The following is a 16,212-nucleotide window of genomic DNA, read 5'->3' as shown; positions in this document are numbered from 1 at the left end:
AGATGATTGGGCTTCTGCATGAGAATGAAAACACTTAGTAGCAAAGGCCAGTAAGTTAAAAAGGAGATATAAAGGGAAGAGAAAGGAAGGGAGGAGGGTTCTTAATAGGTTGCTATGGTATATATGTAAGTAGAATGATTGAGATGGGGAGGGGATATGATGGAGAATGGAATTTCAAAAGGGAAAGTGGGGGGGAGGGTATTACCATGGATATTTTTTATAATCATGGAAAATGTTAATAAAAATTGAGAAAAAAATAAAAACAAAAAAAAATAAAATAATTATTTGTTGGCTGGACATGGTGGCGCATGCCTTTAATCCCAGCACTTGGGAGACAGAGGTAGGAGGATCGTGGTGAGTTTGAGGCTACCCTGAGACTACATAGTGAATTCCAGGTCAGCCTGGGCTAGAGTGAGACCCTACCTCAAAAAACAAAAACAAAAATACATATATACACATATATTATTATATATATTATATATGTATGTATGTATGTGTGTATATATATATATTTGTTGGCTGGAGAGATGGCTCAGCAGTTAAGGTGGTTGCCTGCAAAACCTAATGACCCAGATTCTGTTCCCCAGCGCCCTCATAAGACCAGGTGCACAGAGTGGTACATGCATCTGGAGTTCATTTGCAGCAGCTGGAGTCCCTGGGACACCCTTTCTCTCAATATCTATCTCTGTCCCTCTCTTACTTTATTCCCTTGCAAATAAACAAATATTTGTGCTGGGAGTGGTGGTGCATCTTGTAATCCCACCTACTCGGGAGGTGGAGGCAGCACTTCTATCCACCAGTCTCCAGAGTGCTGGGATTAAAGGCGTGTGCCCAACGTGGGTTTTTTTTTTGTTTTGGGTTGGTTTGTTTTCTTTGTTTGTTTGTTTGTTTTGGTTTTTCGAGGTAGGGTCTCACTCTAACCCAGGCTGACCTGGAATTCACTATGTAGTCACAGGGTGGCATCATACTCACCACGATCCTCCTACCTCTGCCTCCCAAGTGCTGAGATTAAAGGCATGCGCCACCATGCCAGCCTTTTCTTGGCGGGGGGGGGGGGGGGGGGTGTTTGTTTTGTTTTGTTTTTCAAGGTAGGGTTTCATTCTAGCTCAGGCTGACCTGGAATTACACCTTTAATCCCAGCTACTGGGGAGGCTAAGGCAGAAGAATCACTACTTCAACGCTAGGGATATAAAGTAAGTACAAGGCCAGCCTATATAATTTATTGAGACCCCATTCTCTAAATAAATATTCTTTAATTGTACACTCATGTGTGTGTGCATGCATGTGGTGTGCATGGGTGCAACAGAGTCTAAATTAAATGCCTGTCCAGCTTTGTGTGAGTGGCTGGAGAACTGAAGCTAGGCCAGCAGGCTTGTGAGCAAGTTCCTTTAATTGCTGAACCATCTCCCCAGGTCCAATTTTATTTTAAAGGCTGATGAGGTAGCTCAGTGGTAGAGTGCTTGCATAGCATGTTAAAAGCCCTGGGTTCAAACCTCAGTACCACCAAAAATTAAAGTACATACACAGAGCTGGAGATGTAAGTAAGCAGTTAAGTTGTTTGCCTGCAAAGCCAAAGGACCCAGGTTCGATTCCCCAGGACCCACATTAGCCAGATGCACAAGGGGGCGTGTGCATCTGGAGTTCATCTACAGTGGCTGGAGGCTCTGGTACGCCCATTCTCTGTCAAATAATAAATAAAATATTTTTTAAAAATACATACACAAATGTATGTTATATATAGATGTGTGTTTTATTTTCCTGATTTCCAGAATAGTTAAATATATACTTTTGTGTGCAAGTGATCACTCTTATTTATCTCCTTTTTTGGTCACTTTTAATATTTTTCTTTCTTTATGAGAGAATGAGAATGAGTGTGCCAAGTCCTCCAGCCAATACAAACAAACTCCAGACACATACATCACCATGTGTATCTGATTTATAATGGGTTCTGGGAAACTGAACCTGGGTCCCTTATGCTTCATAGGCAAAGTACCTTAACTGCTAAGCCATTTCTCATCTCTCCAGCCTGATCACTCTCTTTTCTTTCTTTCTTTTTTTTTTTGTTTTTTTTTTTGTTTTGTTCAAGGTAGGGTCTCGCTCTTGCCTAGGCTGACCTGGATTTCACTATGTAGTCTCAGGTGGCCTTGAACTCATGGCGATCCTCCTACCTCTGCCTCTCGAGTGCTGGGATTAAAGGCGTGTGCCACCAAGCCCCGCTCACTCTCATTTTTTATGAAGGGATTACCTTTTTTTTTTTTTTTTTTTTTTTTTTACCATTTTAATTTTAGCAGGCAGTCCCAGAGAGGGTAAGGTGCATGCATAGTCATTAAGTAGCAGGCATCAAAGGTAAGTTTTTGAACAACTTCCCATCAAAGCTAGGTCTCTGACTCTCAGCCAAGTGTACTTCCAAAATCCACAGTCAGCAAAGTATGGTCTGTAGCCACCAGCCCACATTCTGTAAATCAAGTTTTACCAAAACACAGCTACATGTACTTGTTTATGCCCTGTCTAGGACTGCATTTGTGTTCCAATGGCACTTAGCAGCTGCACCCCATACAATCTGCAAAACCTAAAATACTTCCTTGATCTACATAAAAACCCACATTTGCCGGGCGTGGCCCATGCTTTTTTAATCCCAGCACTTGGGAGGCTGAGGTAGGAGGATGGCTGTGAGTTTGAGATCAGCCTGAGACTACACAGCGAATTCCAGGTCAGCCTGGGCTAGAACAAAGTGGATCTGAGGGTTCTGTTTCTCCCTCCCATGTTTGTTCTGCTGTGAAGCCTCGTGGAATAGAACTTCCTTGCTTTGGCTTCAGACAGGCCTAGAAACTGTTTCCAGCAATTCTGCAAGCTGCTTAACCTTAGAGAAGTTTGCTTACCTGCAAGACAGACAACTAATTCTTTTTTTTTTCCATTTTCATTTTTATTTATTTATTTCATTGAGTGAAAGAGGCAAATAGATGAGGGATGGAGGGAGGGAGGGAGAGAATGGGCATGTAGGTCCTCCAGCCACTACTGATGAACTCCAGATGCGTGTGCCCCCTTGTGCATCTGGCTTATGTGGGTCCTGAGGAGTTGACCTTTGATCCTTTGACTTTGCAGGCAAATGCCTTAACTGCTAAGCCATCTCTCCAGCCCCTAGACAACTAATTCTTTAAAAGGTTATTGTGTTGCTGACAGTAAAATACTGCAAAAGTATCGGAATGCCATGGTGGGGGCAGTGCTCCCTCATTCTGCCATGTGTCCCACTGGAGCATGCATTGCTGTGACCTGCCTAACCCCTGAAGGCATGTTTGCCATTCCTGGACAACTGAGGGCATGGGAGGAGACAAGGCTAGGCTCACGCACACAGAAGAGCAAGACTGGCTGGAGGAGTTCCTAGTCTGTTCTGTGGAATAGTGGAAAGTAAGGATGAGTAAGTGACTAGAAGCCACACAATAGTCTTGGAAAGTTAAGCCATAGAATTTAGATCTGAGGCTTTAGGGAGAAGAAAACTGCAAGATTTTTGAGCAGGAGAAACATTTAATACTGCAAGTCGTGTGGAGGCCCTGGCGAGGGACTTCCTAGTGCGCAGGCTGTAATCCTCATAGGGCGGGGCCTGCTCTGCGCTGACCCAGTGGGGGCGTGGTCTGGCATTCTTGCCACAGGAGGCCAGAATTTCTGCCCCGTGACTTCCTGCTGTCACTGACTCACTCCACACACCAGGCCCTCACAGCTTCCCCTCTGGCTGCTGCCTGACCCAGGGAGAGTCTGAGCCCCACCGCAGTGGACTGGATGGGAGGAAGGATGAACTCCTGTCTCTTTGGCCCTTCCTTGAGTAGATAGTTTACGCACAGCCTAGACTAAGATCGCTGCCCTAGCCTGCACACAGAAGTCTACGAGGTTCTACTTTCTCTGCTTTTGCGTGACTCGGCTTTTTCTTATGTGGGTTCTGCAGGAGGTGGGCTGAGAATGTAATACACGTACTTTCCTAATTGTGGGGAGACTTTCCAGGTTTCACTGATGCCCTACTCTAAGTAGATTGTCCAGCATTTTTGTGAGGCAGACCACTAAACTCAGACCTGCCAGGGTCAGGGTCACTGCAGAGTCCTGGCTGTAGCCTATTTCTCAGCTCTGGGTTTTGGAGCCATTCTTGGTGTGCTTTAGTGTCTTGAGCCGCACTCTCCACCAGGGACGACAGGTGAAGAGCTGGAAAGGGGAAGCTGGGTGGATAAGTAAGTATGACCTTGTGTTAAGTGGGTGTATCTGGAATTCTAGACTTGCTAACCGCCAGTGATCAGGGGCCAGTTGTTTAACTTCAGTGTGTTGGAGCTGTCTCGTATGTAAAAATGAACAGCTTAGATTCATAATTGTGGTTTTTTTCCCAAGGCAGGGTCTCACTGTAGCCCAGGCTGACCTGGAATTCACTATGTAGTCTCGGGGTGGCCTCGAACTCAAGGCGATCCTCCTACCTCTGCCTCCTGAGTGCTGGGATTAAAGGTGTGTGCCACCACACCTGGCTTAATTATAGAGATTTTTTTCTAGAGTCAAAATTAAGACAGATGGCTTAGCAGTTAAGGCACTTGCCTGTAAAGCCAAAGGACCCAGGTTCAATACCCCAGGACCCACATAAACCAGATGGACAAGGTGGTGCATACATCTGGAGTTTATCTGCAGTAGCTGGAGGCCCTGTGTGACATTCTCTCAATCTGCCTCTTTCTCTCAAATAAATAAAAATTAAAAAATAAGGGCAGGGTATGGTGGCACACGCCTTTAATCCCAGCATTCAAGAGGCAGAGGTAGGAGGATCGCCGTGAGTTCGAGGCCACCCCGAGACTACATAGTGAATTCCAGGTCAGTCTGGGCTAGAGTGAGACCCTACCTTGGAAAACCAAAAATAAATAAATTAATTAATGCGGTAGTTTATTTTTAATACATGGTAAATGTATTTTCTCACCATTGTAATTGTGGGACACTTGGCAGTGTCTGGAAATTGTCTCTCAAAGTAACTGTGCTCTCAGCTTTAGATCATTCTGATATGCTGCTGTCACTCAGAAAAATATTTTCACTTCTTTGTTTTATTTTGGATTTTTGTTTTGTCTTAGTCTACCCCAAAACTGACCTGAAACTCACTCTGTAGCCCCAGACTGGCCTCAAACTTTTTGTGATTCTCTTACCTCAGCCTCACAAATTCTGGGATTACAGGCTTGAGCCACCACACCATACTCATTTTGAATTTTTTTGTTTGTTTTCAGGTAGGGTCTCTCTATGGCCCAGGCTGACCTGGGATTCACTATGGAGTCTCGGGGTGGCCTCGAACTCATAAGTGACCCTCCTACCTCTGCCTTCTGAGTGCTGGGATTAAAGGTGTGTGCCACATACACAGCTGTTGTTTTTTTTTGTTGTTGTTGTTTTAAGTTTTTTTAATCTAGCCCAAACTGACCTAGAATTCACTCTGTAGTCTCAAGATGACCTTGAACTCACAGTAATCCTCCTACCTCTTCTGGGACTAAATGTGTGTACATCATCACGCCCCTCCTGACTTCTTTTTTATAATTTGTGTCTGTGCAGTCCAGGCACACACACACACACACACACACAGGCCATGGTGCTTGTATGGAGATCAGAGGAGAACTTGGAGATGTCTGTGTTCAACCTTCTTTGAAATTGGGTGTCTTTGCGGCTTCAAACACCGCCCCCACACCTGGCTCAGGTTTCTTATGGCTCTGCCTCCCACGGTGAGAGGCAGTTTGGATTAGATGCAAGTGTCACTTTGCATGCAGCTCTAAATTGGTATTGGAGAACTGAACTGGGGCCAGATGGCTTTGCAATCAAATACATTTAACTACTGAGCCATCTCTCCAGACTCTCATTGTCATTTTGTTTGTTTTTGGTTTTTTGAGGTAGGGTCTCACTCTAGCTCAGGCTGACCTGGAATTTACTAGTCTCAGGGTGGCCTCGAACTCATGGCAATCCTCCTACCTCTGCCTTCCGAGTGCTGGGATTAAAGGCGTGCGCCACCAAGCCCAGCTTTCCCATCATCATTTTGACTTCTAAGCCTACCTTTTTTTCCTTCCTTCCTTTCTCCCTCCCTCCTTTCCTTCCTTTTTTGGGGGAGGGGCAGAAGATTTCAAGGTAGGGTCTTGCTCTAACCCAGGCTGACTTGGAATTCACTATGTAGTCTCAGTGTTGAATGCACAGCAATCCTCTTACCTTTGCCTCCCAAGTGGTAGGACTATAAAGGCATGCGCCACCATGCTCAGTCCAATTTTTAATTTATTTGCAAGGATAGAGAGAGAATGGGTGTGTCAGGGACTCATGCCATTGCAAACAAGCTTCAAATACATGTGCCACTCTGTGCATCTGGCTTTACATGTGTACTGGGGAATTGAGCGCAGACCATCAGGCTTTGCAAGCAAGTGCCTTTAACTACTGAGCAATCTCTCCAGCCCCTGAACCAGCCTTTTGAGTATCCTTAGAGGTAGAAATCTTCACTTCTGCTTGATGGATTCAATTTTTGGACATATCCAGAAGATTCTGAGTCAAAGGGTCAAGCAAGGCATTGTTTGTATTTATTTGTGTGTGTGTGTGTGTGTGTGTGTGTGTGTGTGTGAATGGGGTATGATTATACAAAAGAGCTAATTTTGTAATTTTTCTGCATCTCACAGAGTAATGTATAAAAGCAGTTCCCCAAAAAGTGTTTTGTAACACTAGTTTTGAACACTAGTGAGATTGTTAAAGTAAATAACTTCCTAAGGAGACTTTTTTTTTTTTTAAAGACGACATCTCATGTAGCTCAGGTTGGCCTGGAACTTGCTATGTAATTAAATGAAGAAGACCTTGAACTTCTGATCCTCTTGCCTGTACCTCCTAAGGGATGGGATCACAGGAGTGCACTATCAGATCTGGTTTATTGTTGATGGGGATGGATCCAGGGCTAAGTCTATGCTAGGCAAACATTCTACCAATTGAGCCCCATCCCAGCTCCCCTAAGGGGACTATATTGATGACAGTTTTCATTTGGTTTAAGAAGGCAGAGAAATATTTGATTAAAAAGGAAGTCCTGGGGCCAAAGAGATGACTCAGCAGTTACAGCACTTGCCTGCAAAGTCTAACAACCCCGGGTTCCATTCCCTAGTACCCACATAAAACCAGGTGCTCAAAGTGGCACATGCATCTGGAGTTCTTTGTAGTGGTTAGAGGCCCTGGCATACCCATTCTCTCTTCTCTCTTTTCTCTCTCTCTCTCTCTCTGCTTGCAAATAAATAAATAAAGATTATTTTAAAAGGGCTGGACTGACAGAAAGCTGGAAGAAGCCATTCTGCATATAGTTCAACGGGAGAAAGAGATACCACGAGTGAAGATACTCAATAGTGGACAATGCAAGCCTTACAATTGGCCAGCCAGGCCAAATGAGCCAACGGGTGCAATAGTGGCATGTCTGCCATGGTGGGAACCAACTGCCCTCCAATTGGACTGACGGCCCGCTCCAAGGGAGGGAATACATCCCTGATACTGCAAACTTAAAACAGGGGTAGTCATGAGCCCTAGAGGTGTAACATCTGCTGATATCTGGAAAAATGCATATACTGTGCTTATCAAACTGCCCACTAAGCACTTCTCTTAATATTTATACCCTTATATTAACGCTACTCTCACTTTGGGTAGGGAATCTTCTCTTTTCAGATGGCAGTGACCATGGGGCGACTCAGAAGGTATCAAAGTGCTGGAAAGAAGTGACTGGAGTACTGAGTAACATCTCAATCACACCTTCCAAGGCTCAGGGTCTAATGCAGAAGAGGTGGCGGAAAGAATGTAAGAGCCAAAGGAAGGGTAGGACTCCTTACAATGTACTCCATCCAGACATAAAATGGCCTGGATATCCATGATCTCATAGTGCCTGACACTACCTACACAAGACCATCATAAGAGGAGGAAAAGATCATGACATTAAAATAAAAGAAAGACTGACTGAAATTGGGAGGGGATATGATGGAGAATGGTATTTCAAAGGGGAAAGTGGGGGTAGGCAGGGTATTACCATGGAAACTTTTGATAATCATGGAAAATGTTAATAAAAAATTGAGGAAAGAAAAAGGCTGGAGAGATGGCTTAGCAGTTAAGGTGTTTGCCTGCAAAGCCAAAGGATCCAGGTTCAATTCTCCAGGACCCACATACGCCAGATGCACAAGGGGGCGCATGCATCTGGAGTTCGTTTGCAGTGGCTGGATACCCTAGCATACCCATTCTCTCTCTTTCTCAAATTAATAATTAAATAAAATATTTTTTAAAAAGATTATTTTTTTAAAAAAGGAGTCCTGGCTTCCTATTGCTAGCTGTGTATTTCTGTCAGGGGCTTACCTCTTAAGTTAGGAGGTTGTGGCATTGGCAGTTTTTTGTTTTATTTTTTTAATTTTTATTAACATTTTCCATGATTATAAAATATATCCCATGGTAATTCCCTCCCTCCCCACCCCCACACTTTCCCATTTGAAATTCCATTCTCCATCATATTACCTCCCCATTACAATCATTGTAATTACATATATACAATATCAACCTATTAAGTATCTTCCTCCCTTCCTTTCTCTACCCTTTATGTCTCCTTTTTAACTTACTGGCCTCTGCTACTAAGTATTTTCATTCTCACGCAGAAGCCCAATCATCTGTAGCTAGGATCCACATAAGAGAGAGAACATGTGGTGCTTGGCTTTCTGGGCCTGGGTTACCTCACTTAGTATAATACTTTCCAGGTCCATCCATTTTTCTGCAAATTTCATAACTTCATTTTTCTTTACGGCTGAGTAGAACTCCATTGTATAAATGTGCCACATCTTCATTATCCACTCATCTGTTGAGGGACATCTAGGCTGGTTCCATTTCCCAGCTATTATAAATTGAGCAGCAATAAACATGGTTGAGCATGTACTTCTAAAGAAATGAGATGAGTCCTTTGGATATATGGGCATTGGCAGTTTTGAGGAGATTCGCGCTCCAGTCAGAATGATCGAGGTTGTTTGCGATCGTCTGGGAAAGAAAATCTGCGAGAAATGCAACACCAATAACATCATCGGGGACCTTAAGACCGATCGTGCCCCAAACTGGCACCCACTGGAACAAGATGGTTCTTAAGAAGTGGTACACCATTTTTTAAATATATTTATTTATTTACTTATTTGACAGGGAAAGAGGAAGTGGGGAGGGGGGGCGGGGTATGGACATGCCAGAGCCTCCAGCCACTGCAAAGGAACTCCAGATGCATGAACCCCCTTGTGCATCTAACGTGGGTCCTGGGAATCGAACCTGGGTCCTTTGGCTTTGCAGGCAAATGCCTTAACTGCTAAGCCATCCTTCCAGTCCTGGTTTAAGGACCATGTTTCTCTGGGGGACTATGAGATACATGATGGAATAAACCTGGAGCTTTGTTATCAACACAGCAGGATTCTTTCCCCTGTCCTGCTACCCGCCCCCTAGCCCCAGTCACACTGGTATGGATGTTTTTAACAATTCACATGAATAAAAACTTAGATGCTGGGCTGGGGAAACAGATTAGTGTTTAAGGCACTTGCCTGTGGAGCCTAAGGGATTCCCCAGGACCCACAAAAGCCAGATGCACAAGGCGACGCATGTGTCTGGAGTTCAATTGCAGTGGCTAGAAGCCCTGTTGCGCCCATTCTTTCCCTCTGCCTCTTCCTCAGTCTCTCTCTCAAATATATAAATAAACAAACTTAAATTCTGCTTTGTTGATGTCAAAAAAAAAAAAAAAAAAAGGAGGGCTGGAGAGATGGCTTAGCAGTTAAGGCAACTGCCTACAAAGCTAAAGAACCCAGGGTCCAGATGCACAAGGTGGCGCATGTGCCTGAAGTTCATTTGTAGCATCTGAGGGTCCTGACGTGCCCATTCTCTACCTGCCTCTCTCTCACACACACAAATAAATATTTTTTTTAAAAAGGAGTCCATATGTATGTATGTGGTGTATGTATACACATACACACGTTATTGAGTTGTTTGATGGAAGACTGGAAAACATCAGAAACCTTTGAGTTTATTACCTTCCAAGCTCTTGTGGCTATTAAATTTTAAGGCTTTTATGGACTGAGACTATGTTTGATTCATAACAACAATTAAAAAAGACCTTTAGGGCTGAAGAGATGGCTTAGAGGTTAAGCACTTGCCTGTGAAGTCTAAGGACCCCAGTTCGAGGCTGGACTCCCCAGGACCCACATTAGCCAGATGCACAAGGGGACACACACATCTGGAGTTCATTTGCAGTGGCTACAGGCCCTGGCGCACCCATTCTCTATCTCTATCTGCCTCTTTCTCTCTCTGTCTGTCGCTCTCAAATAAATAAATTAACTAATTAAAAAGAAGAAGAAAAGAAAAGTCTGTCTTCTCTTTGCTCTGCCTTAGAGTTCTTTGAATTATTTACGGTTTGAAAACAAAAAAGACCTTTATTCCATATATGAAACAAAAGGAGAGGATTGCGTGTGGTGGCGCATACCTTTAATCCCAGCATTTGGGAGGCAGAGGTAGGAAGAGTTCAAGGCCACCCTAAGACTACACAGTGAATTCCAGGTCAGCCTGATTAGGGACCCTACCTCAGAAAACCAAAGATCAGTCTGTTGAGCCTACCTCAAAAAAAATAAAGTATGTTTTTCAAAAGAAAAAAACAGTCGTGCCCAGCACTCAGGAGGAAGAGGTAGGAGAACTGCTGTGAGTTTGAGCCCAGCCTAGAACTAGAGGAAATCGTCAAAAAAAAAAAAAAAAAAGCCAGGTGTGGTGGTGCACACCTTTAGTCCCAGCACTCGGGAGGCATAGGTAAGAGGATCACCATGAGTTCAAGGCCACCCTGAGAATATAGTGAAATCCAGGTCAGCCTGGACTAGAGCAAACCCGTACCTTAAAAAAAAAAAAAAGCTGAGGGAGGGAAATGCTGCATCATGTACTTCCAGATATTCTCGACTTTGTCAGAGGAGAGGTACTCTGAGGTATTCACTTGCTGCCTAAGAAAGCTGAGCTCTAGAGGTTAACAACTGGGCAGAGCTCACTTCTCTACTGTTCATGAGAGTTACAGCAGGAACTCTTAGAGAGAAGAGGTCTGTCCAAAGCTCACACTGTCCCACTGCAGGAATCAAAAAAAAAAAAAAAAAAAAAAATCATATATCAACCTACTAATTCCTCACATCTCACCAAGGTCATCACACAAGCACAGGCCCAACAAATGCTCACTCAGCAGGCACAATGCAGCTGCTGCCCACACAAGGAGCAAGGGCTGAGGTAACATTGCATCCAACTTGCAATGGGCACCAAAACCTTGGCAGTCAGCATAACAAGATCTCTGGCAAGTCATAAGAAGACACTCAAGTGGTCAGATAAGTGTGCCTGAAATACACGCAGTCTTTCCCCCTTACCAGATAGACCGGTCCTCAGCTGCAACAAGGCAGAAGAAATCTGCAAGGCTGAATCACTGGCATTTCCGGCACTAACTTCAAAGAAACTTAACAGGACAAGAAGGGCAGGCCACATGACACAGCGGCCAACAGGGGCCTCAGTCTAGAAGCCTGCTGTGCGATAATGACCTCTTTCCCTTCTACAGCCACCAGTTAATTACTTCTGCCACGGGGCCCCTCTATTGAGGTAACAGCCTCCCCTTAATCTCACATTTCTCCACCCCCTCAATGACAGCCAAGATACTGCCCTTTCTAAGTAGCTCCTTCCCCAATATTGAAGTAATAGTCAAAAGATACTCCCTGGGGCTGGACAAATGGCTTAGCCATTAAGGCACTTGCCTGCAACTCGGAGGAACACATGTTCGAATCTCCAAGTCCCACACAGCCAGATGCACAGTGACATGAGCATGCAATGTTGTACATGCGTATGTACAGGGGCTGCACGCATCTGGAGTTCCATTCACAGCAGCTGAAAGGCCCTGGTGCACCTATTCTTACAGTACTGCAAGGTGTCTCTTAGGCCAAGGTTTCAAATCCTTCCACATTCCTTTTGAAAATCAACTCCAAAAGGCCAAAGTCAGGTGTCTAGTAGCAAATGACACCACCCCGTGGTACCAACATTACTACTGCAGTCAGGTTCACATTGCTGGCAGAAATCACCCAACCAAAAGCAGCTTGTAGGGAAAAAGAGGTTTATTTGGCTTACAGACTTGGGAGGAAGCTCCATGATGGCAGGAGAAAACGATGGCATGAGCAGAGGGTGGGCAATAGCAACAGGGTAGACTGCCAAACACTGGCATGGGAAAACTGGCTATAACACCCATAAGCCCACCCCCAACAATACACCACCTCCAGGAGGCTTTACTTTCCAATTGCCATCATCTGGGGAACCTAGCATCCAGAACACCTAAGTTTATGGGGGAACGTCTGAATCAAACCGCACCAGGTCAGCCTGGACTAGAGTGAGACACTACCTCAAAAATATATACATTAAAAAGGGGGGGGGGGTGGAGAGATGGCTCAGCAGTTAAGGCACTTGCCTACAAAACCTAACAACTCAGGTTCAATTCCCTAGCACCCAAGTTAAGCCAGTTGCACAAAGTGGTACATGTATTTGGAGTTCATGTGCAGCAGCTAGAGGCCCCTTCTCATTCTCTCTCCCACCCCCTTCCTCACTTTTCTCCCTCCCTCCATCTCTTTCTGTCTGTGTCTTCTATCTCTCGGCTTGCAAATAAAAAAATAAAAGAAAAAAGAAGCTGAACATGGTGGTGCATGCCTTTAATCCCAGCACTCGGAAGGCAGAGGTGGTAGGATCGCCCTGAGTTCAAAGGCTACCCTGAGACTACATAGTGAATTCCAGGTCAGCCTGGGCTACCACAAGACCCTACCTCAAAGAACAAAATGAAACAAACCTCAGAAGTCTAGAGAGATGGCTCAGCCTAACGATCAGAGTTTGATTCCCTAATATCCACATAAAGCCAGATCCACAAACTGGCACACGCATCTGGAGTTAAGCCTGCAATTACATTTTCAAATTGCTAAGTGCGTGGAGATGCCCACCTTTAACCCCAACAACTTGGGAAGCAGAGGTAAGAGGACTGCCTTGAATTCGAGGCCACCTTGGAACTATATAGTGAGTTCCAGGTGTGCTTAGACTAGTGTGAGACCCTGACTTGAAAAAAAATACTAACAGAAAAAAAACGAAAGCCAGGCTAGAGAGATAGCTTACCAGTTAAGGCGCTTGCCAACGAAGCCAAAGGACCAGGACCTCCAGCCACTGCAAATGAACTCCAGATGCATGTGCCCCCTTGTGCATCTGGCTTATGTGGGTCATGGAGAGTCGAACCAGAATCCTTTAGCTTTGCAGGCAAACGCCGTAAGCCATCTCTCCAGACAGAAATTTTTTAAAAAGATAATAACTGAAGTCTAATAATCAGCTAAACAATCCAAGTGAGCATAAAGAGAGAGAATGGGCACACCAGAACCTCTTGCCACTGAAAACTAATCACATCTGCATGTGAACTTTGTGCATATAGCTTTACATGGGTACTGGGGAATTGAACCCAGGCCAACAGACTTTGTAGGCAAGCACCTTTAAGTACCCTCTTCCCAGTCCCTTAGCCTGAATACCTTTTTTTAAAAAAATATTTATTTATTTATTTGCAAGGACAGAAAGAGAGAATGGGCACACCTGGGCCTCCAGCTGCTGCAAATGAACTCCAGATGCATGAGCTACTTTGAGCATCTGGCTTTCTGTGGGTACTGGGGGATTGAACCTGGGTCGTTAGCTTTGCAGGCAAGCACCTTAATCACTGACCCATTTCTCCAGTCCCAAACACTTTTTGATATGTTTAGTATTCACTGGGTTAAGTGGCTGAATTAAATGACCTCCTGCTTATTTTTTTGGTTCTGCTGTTTTTATCAATTAGACACTGCTGTCAACAGTTCCCGATCAGCTCTGTTGAGACATCTGAACCCATCCTAACAGTTCTAGAATTCAAGTCTTCATTCAAGGCATTCTTCCCACTTTCATATTACACAAGTAAAAAGGAATGTTCTAGGTAGAAAGGTTTCTTTTTATTTCTTTTTTTAATCTATTATTTTTATTTATTTAAGAGCAGAGAGAGGGGCTGGAGAGATGGCTCAGTAGTTAAGGTGCTTGACTGCAAAGCCTAAGGACCCAGGTTCAACTCTCCAGATCCCACATAAGCCAGACACACAAGGTAACACAAGCACACAAGGTCGCACATGCATCTGGAGTTTGATTGCAGTGGCTGGAGGCCCTGGCACACCAATTCTCTCTCTCCTACCACTCATAAAAATACAAAGTAACAACAGTAATAATTAAACTAATGTGGTGACACACACCATTAATCCCAGCATTCAGGATGCAGAGGCTGGAGCATCACTGTGAGTTCAAAGTCAGCTTGGAACCACAGAATGAGTTCCAGTTCTACCTGGGCTACAGTGAGAACATACTTTGGGGGAAAAATAAATAAATAAATAAATAAATAAATAAATAAATAAATATAAAGCTGAGGAGATGGCTCATAAACCCAGATGCACAAAATGCTGTATGTGTCTGGTTTCTTTGCAGCAGCAAGAGGCCCTGGTGTGCCCATACTCACTCGTGCTCTCTCTCTCAAGTAAATACATTTGGGGGGAAAAAAAAAAAAAAAATCAAGCCAGGCATGATGGTGCACACCTTTAATCCCAGCACTCAGGAGGCAGAGGTAGGAGGATCACCATAAATTCAAGGCCACCCTGAGACTCCATAGTGAATTCCAGGTCAACCTAGGCTAGAGTGAAACCCTACCTTGAAAAAACAAACAAACAAAAATCAAATGAGGGGAGGGAGAGTATCACCATGGGGTATATTTTATAACCATGGAAGTTGTTAATAAAAAAATTTTTTAAAAAATCAAATGAGGAGCCAGGTGTGGTGGTGCACACCTTTAATCCCAGAACTCAGTAGGATTGCTGTGAGTTCGAGGCCAGCCTGGGAATATTGAGTTTCAGGTCAGCCTGGGCTAGTGAGACCCTACCATGAAAAAAACAAAAATAAATTAAAAATTAAATGAAGCTGGGCATGGTGGTGCATGTCTTTAATCCTAGCACTCAGGAGGCAGCGGGAGGAGGATCTCAATGAGTTCGAGGCCAGCCTGAGACTACATGGTGAATTCCAGGTCAGTCTGGACTATAGTGAGACCCTACCTTGAAAAACAAAAAAATTAAACGAAAATGAGAAAGCTGGTCTCCTAACTCCTTTCAATTAAAGAAAACATCATTCCAAGGAATACATTAAGGAATATGACATGCTCAAATCTTGAGTAGTCATCAGGATACAGTAACAATAACAAACTGTCACTATGTAGAAGATGGTCTAGAAGGGCACACAAACATGCAAAGATCCTCTAATAAATCCCAGATGACAAGTGCTACCTCAGAGCTAAGCAAGAGAGTTACCCAGAGAAGGCAGCAGACACCCAGATACACACTGTCCCCACTACAACCTTCACACAGTCATACCACTTGGAGTCTTAAATTCCCCAAGGTACGAAACAGATTTCATTCACTCTAACAACCCAGGAAGCAAAGCAAAGATCGTTGTTCCGCACAAGTAAAATGAGACTCGAAATAAATTGGTCCTGGACGAGAAGCCCAGACTCCTCCCCTCATTTATGCTCAGCTTTCAAAATCCCCAAGCACAGCAAACCTCATACTAACGGTGCAACCCTGGCCCAGTTGAACATTATAAACCCCACTTATAACAAAGCATTCACAAGCTCATTAGGAAAAATTTAAAGGCGATCCTTACAAAAGATCGTTCAGCAGAAACGCAGTAGGTGCTCAGAAAACGCTTACTTGCCGGGACTGTTTAATAATGGACCTCACAGACACACTGCTTTCTGCATGGCACTACCCTGCCCCGCCAGCACCCGCCGCCGTCCTGGTGCGTGGGGGGGGGGGGGGAGTTCGCATCCCTGGGGCACGCCCCCAAACAGACCCTCCCCCTCGGACGTTCGGGTCTCGGCAAATCTTACCCCCAGCAGTGAACTCTTTCACGTTCCGTGACGAAGGAGGCCTTCCGCTCTCTCGCACCGAGCCCTGCAGCACCCCTTTTAGGCCTGAGCATCCATCCCCTGCGGGGACCCCAGGTCGCACGCCAGCCGCGGGCCCGCGCCGGTTACCTGGCCGTGCGTTCCCGCTCCGCCACGCGGCCCCTCCCTGGACCGCACCGTAGCAATACAATTAGTTTAAACTATGGTCCCGCCCCCTCTCG

General features: G+C 44.7%; 1 protein-coding gene and 1 pseudogene across 1 annotated transcript in view; one reads left to right on the top strand and one right to left on the bottom strand.

Annotated features, from left to right (window-relative positions):
- Numa1 (nuclear mitotic apparatus protein 1) overlaps nucleotides 1-16,097 on the bottom strand; it is an 83,813-nt gene extending 67,716 nt beyond the window's left edge. The window contains exon 1 of the mRNA XM_045146232.1: nucleotides 15,974-16,097. The gene's annotated coding sequence lies outside the window, so the exon portion shown is untranslated. The remainder of the gene's footprint in view (nucleotides 1-15,973) is intronic.
- On the top strand, nucleotides 8,983-9,453 carry LOC101600781 (annotated as a pseudogene).
- Nucleotides 16,098-16,212: the final 115 nt, after the last annotated feature.

The sequence above is a fragment of the Jaculus jaculus genome, chromosome 3 (genome assembly GCF_020740685.1).
Source record: "Jaculus jaculus isolate mJacJac1 chromosome 3, mJacJac1.mat.Y.cur, whole genome shotgun sequence".
Classification (NCBI taxonomy): Eukaryota; Metazoa; Chordata; class Mammalia; order Rodentia; family Dipodidae; genus Jaculus; species Jaculus jaculus.
The sequence above is the reverse complement of the archived record's forward strand: the minus strand, read 5'-3'. Positions and strand labels throughout refer to the sequence as shown.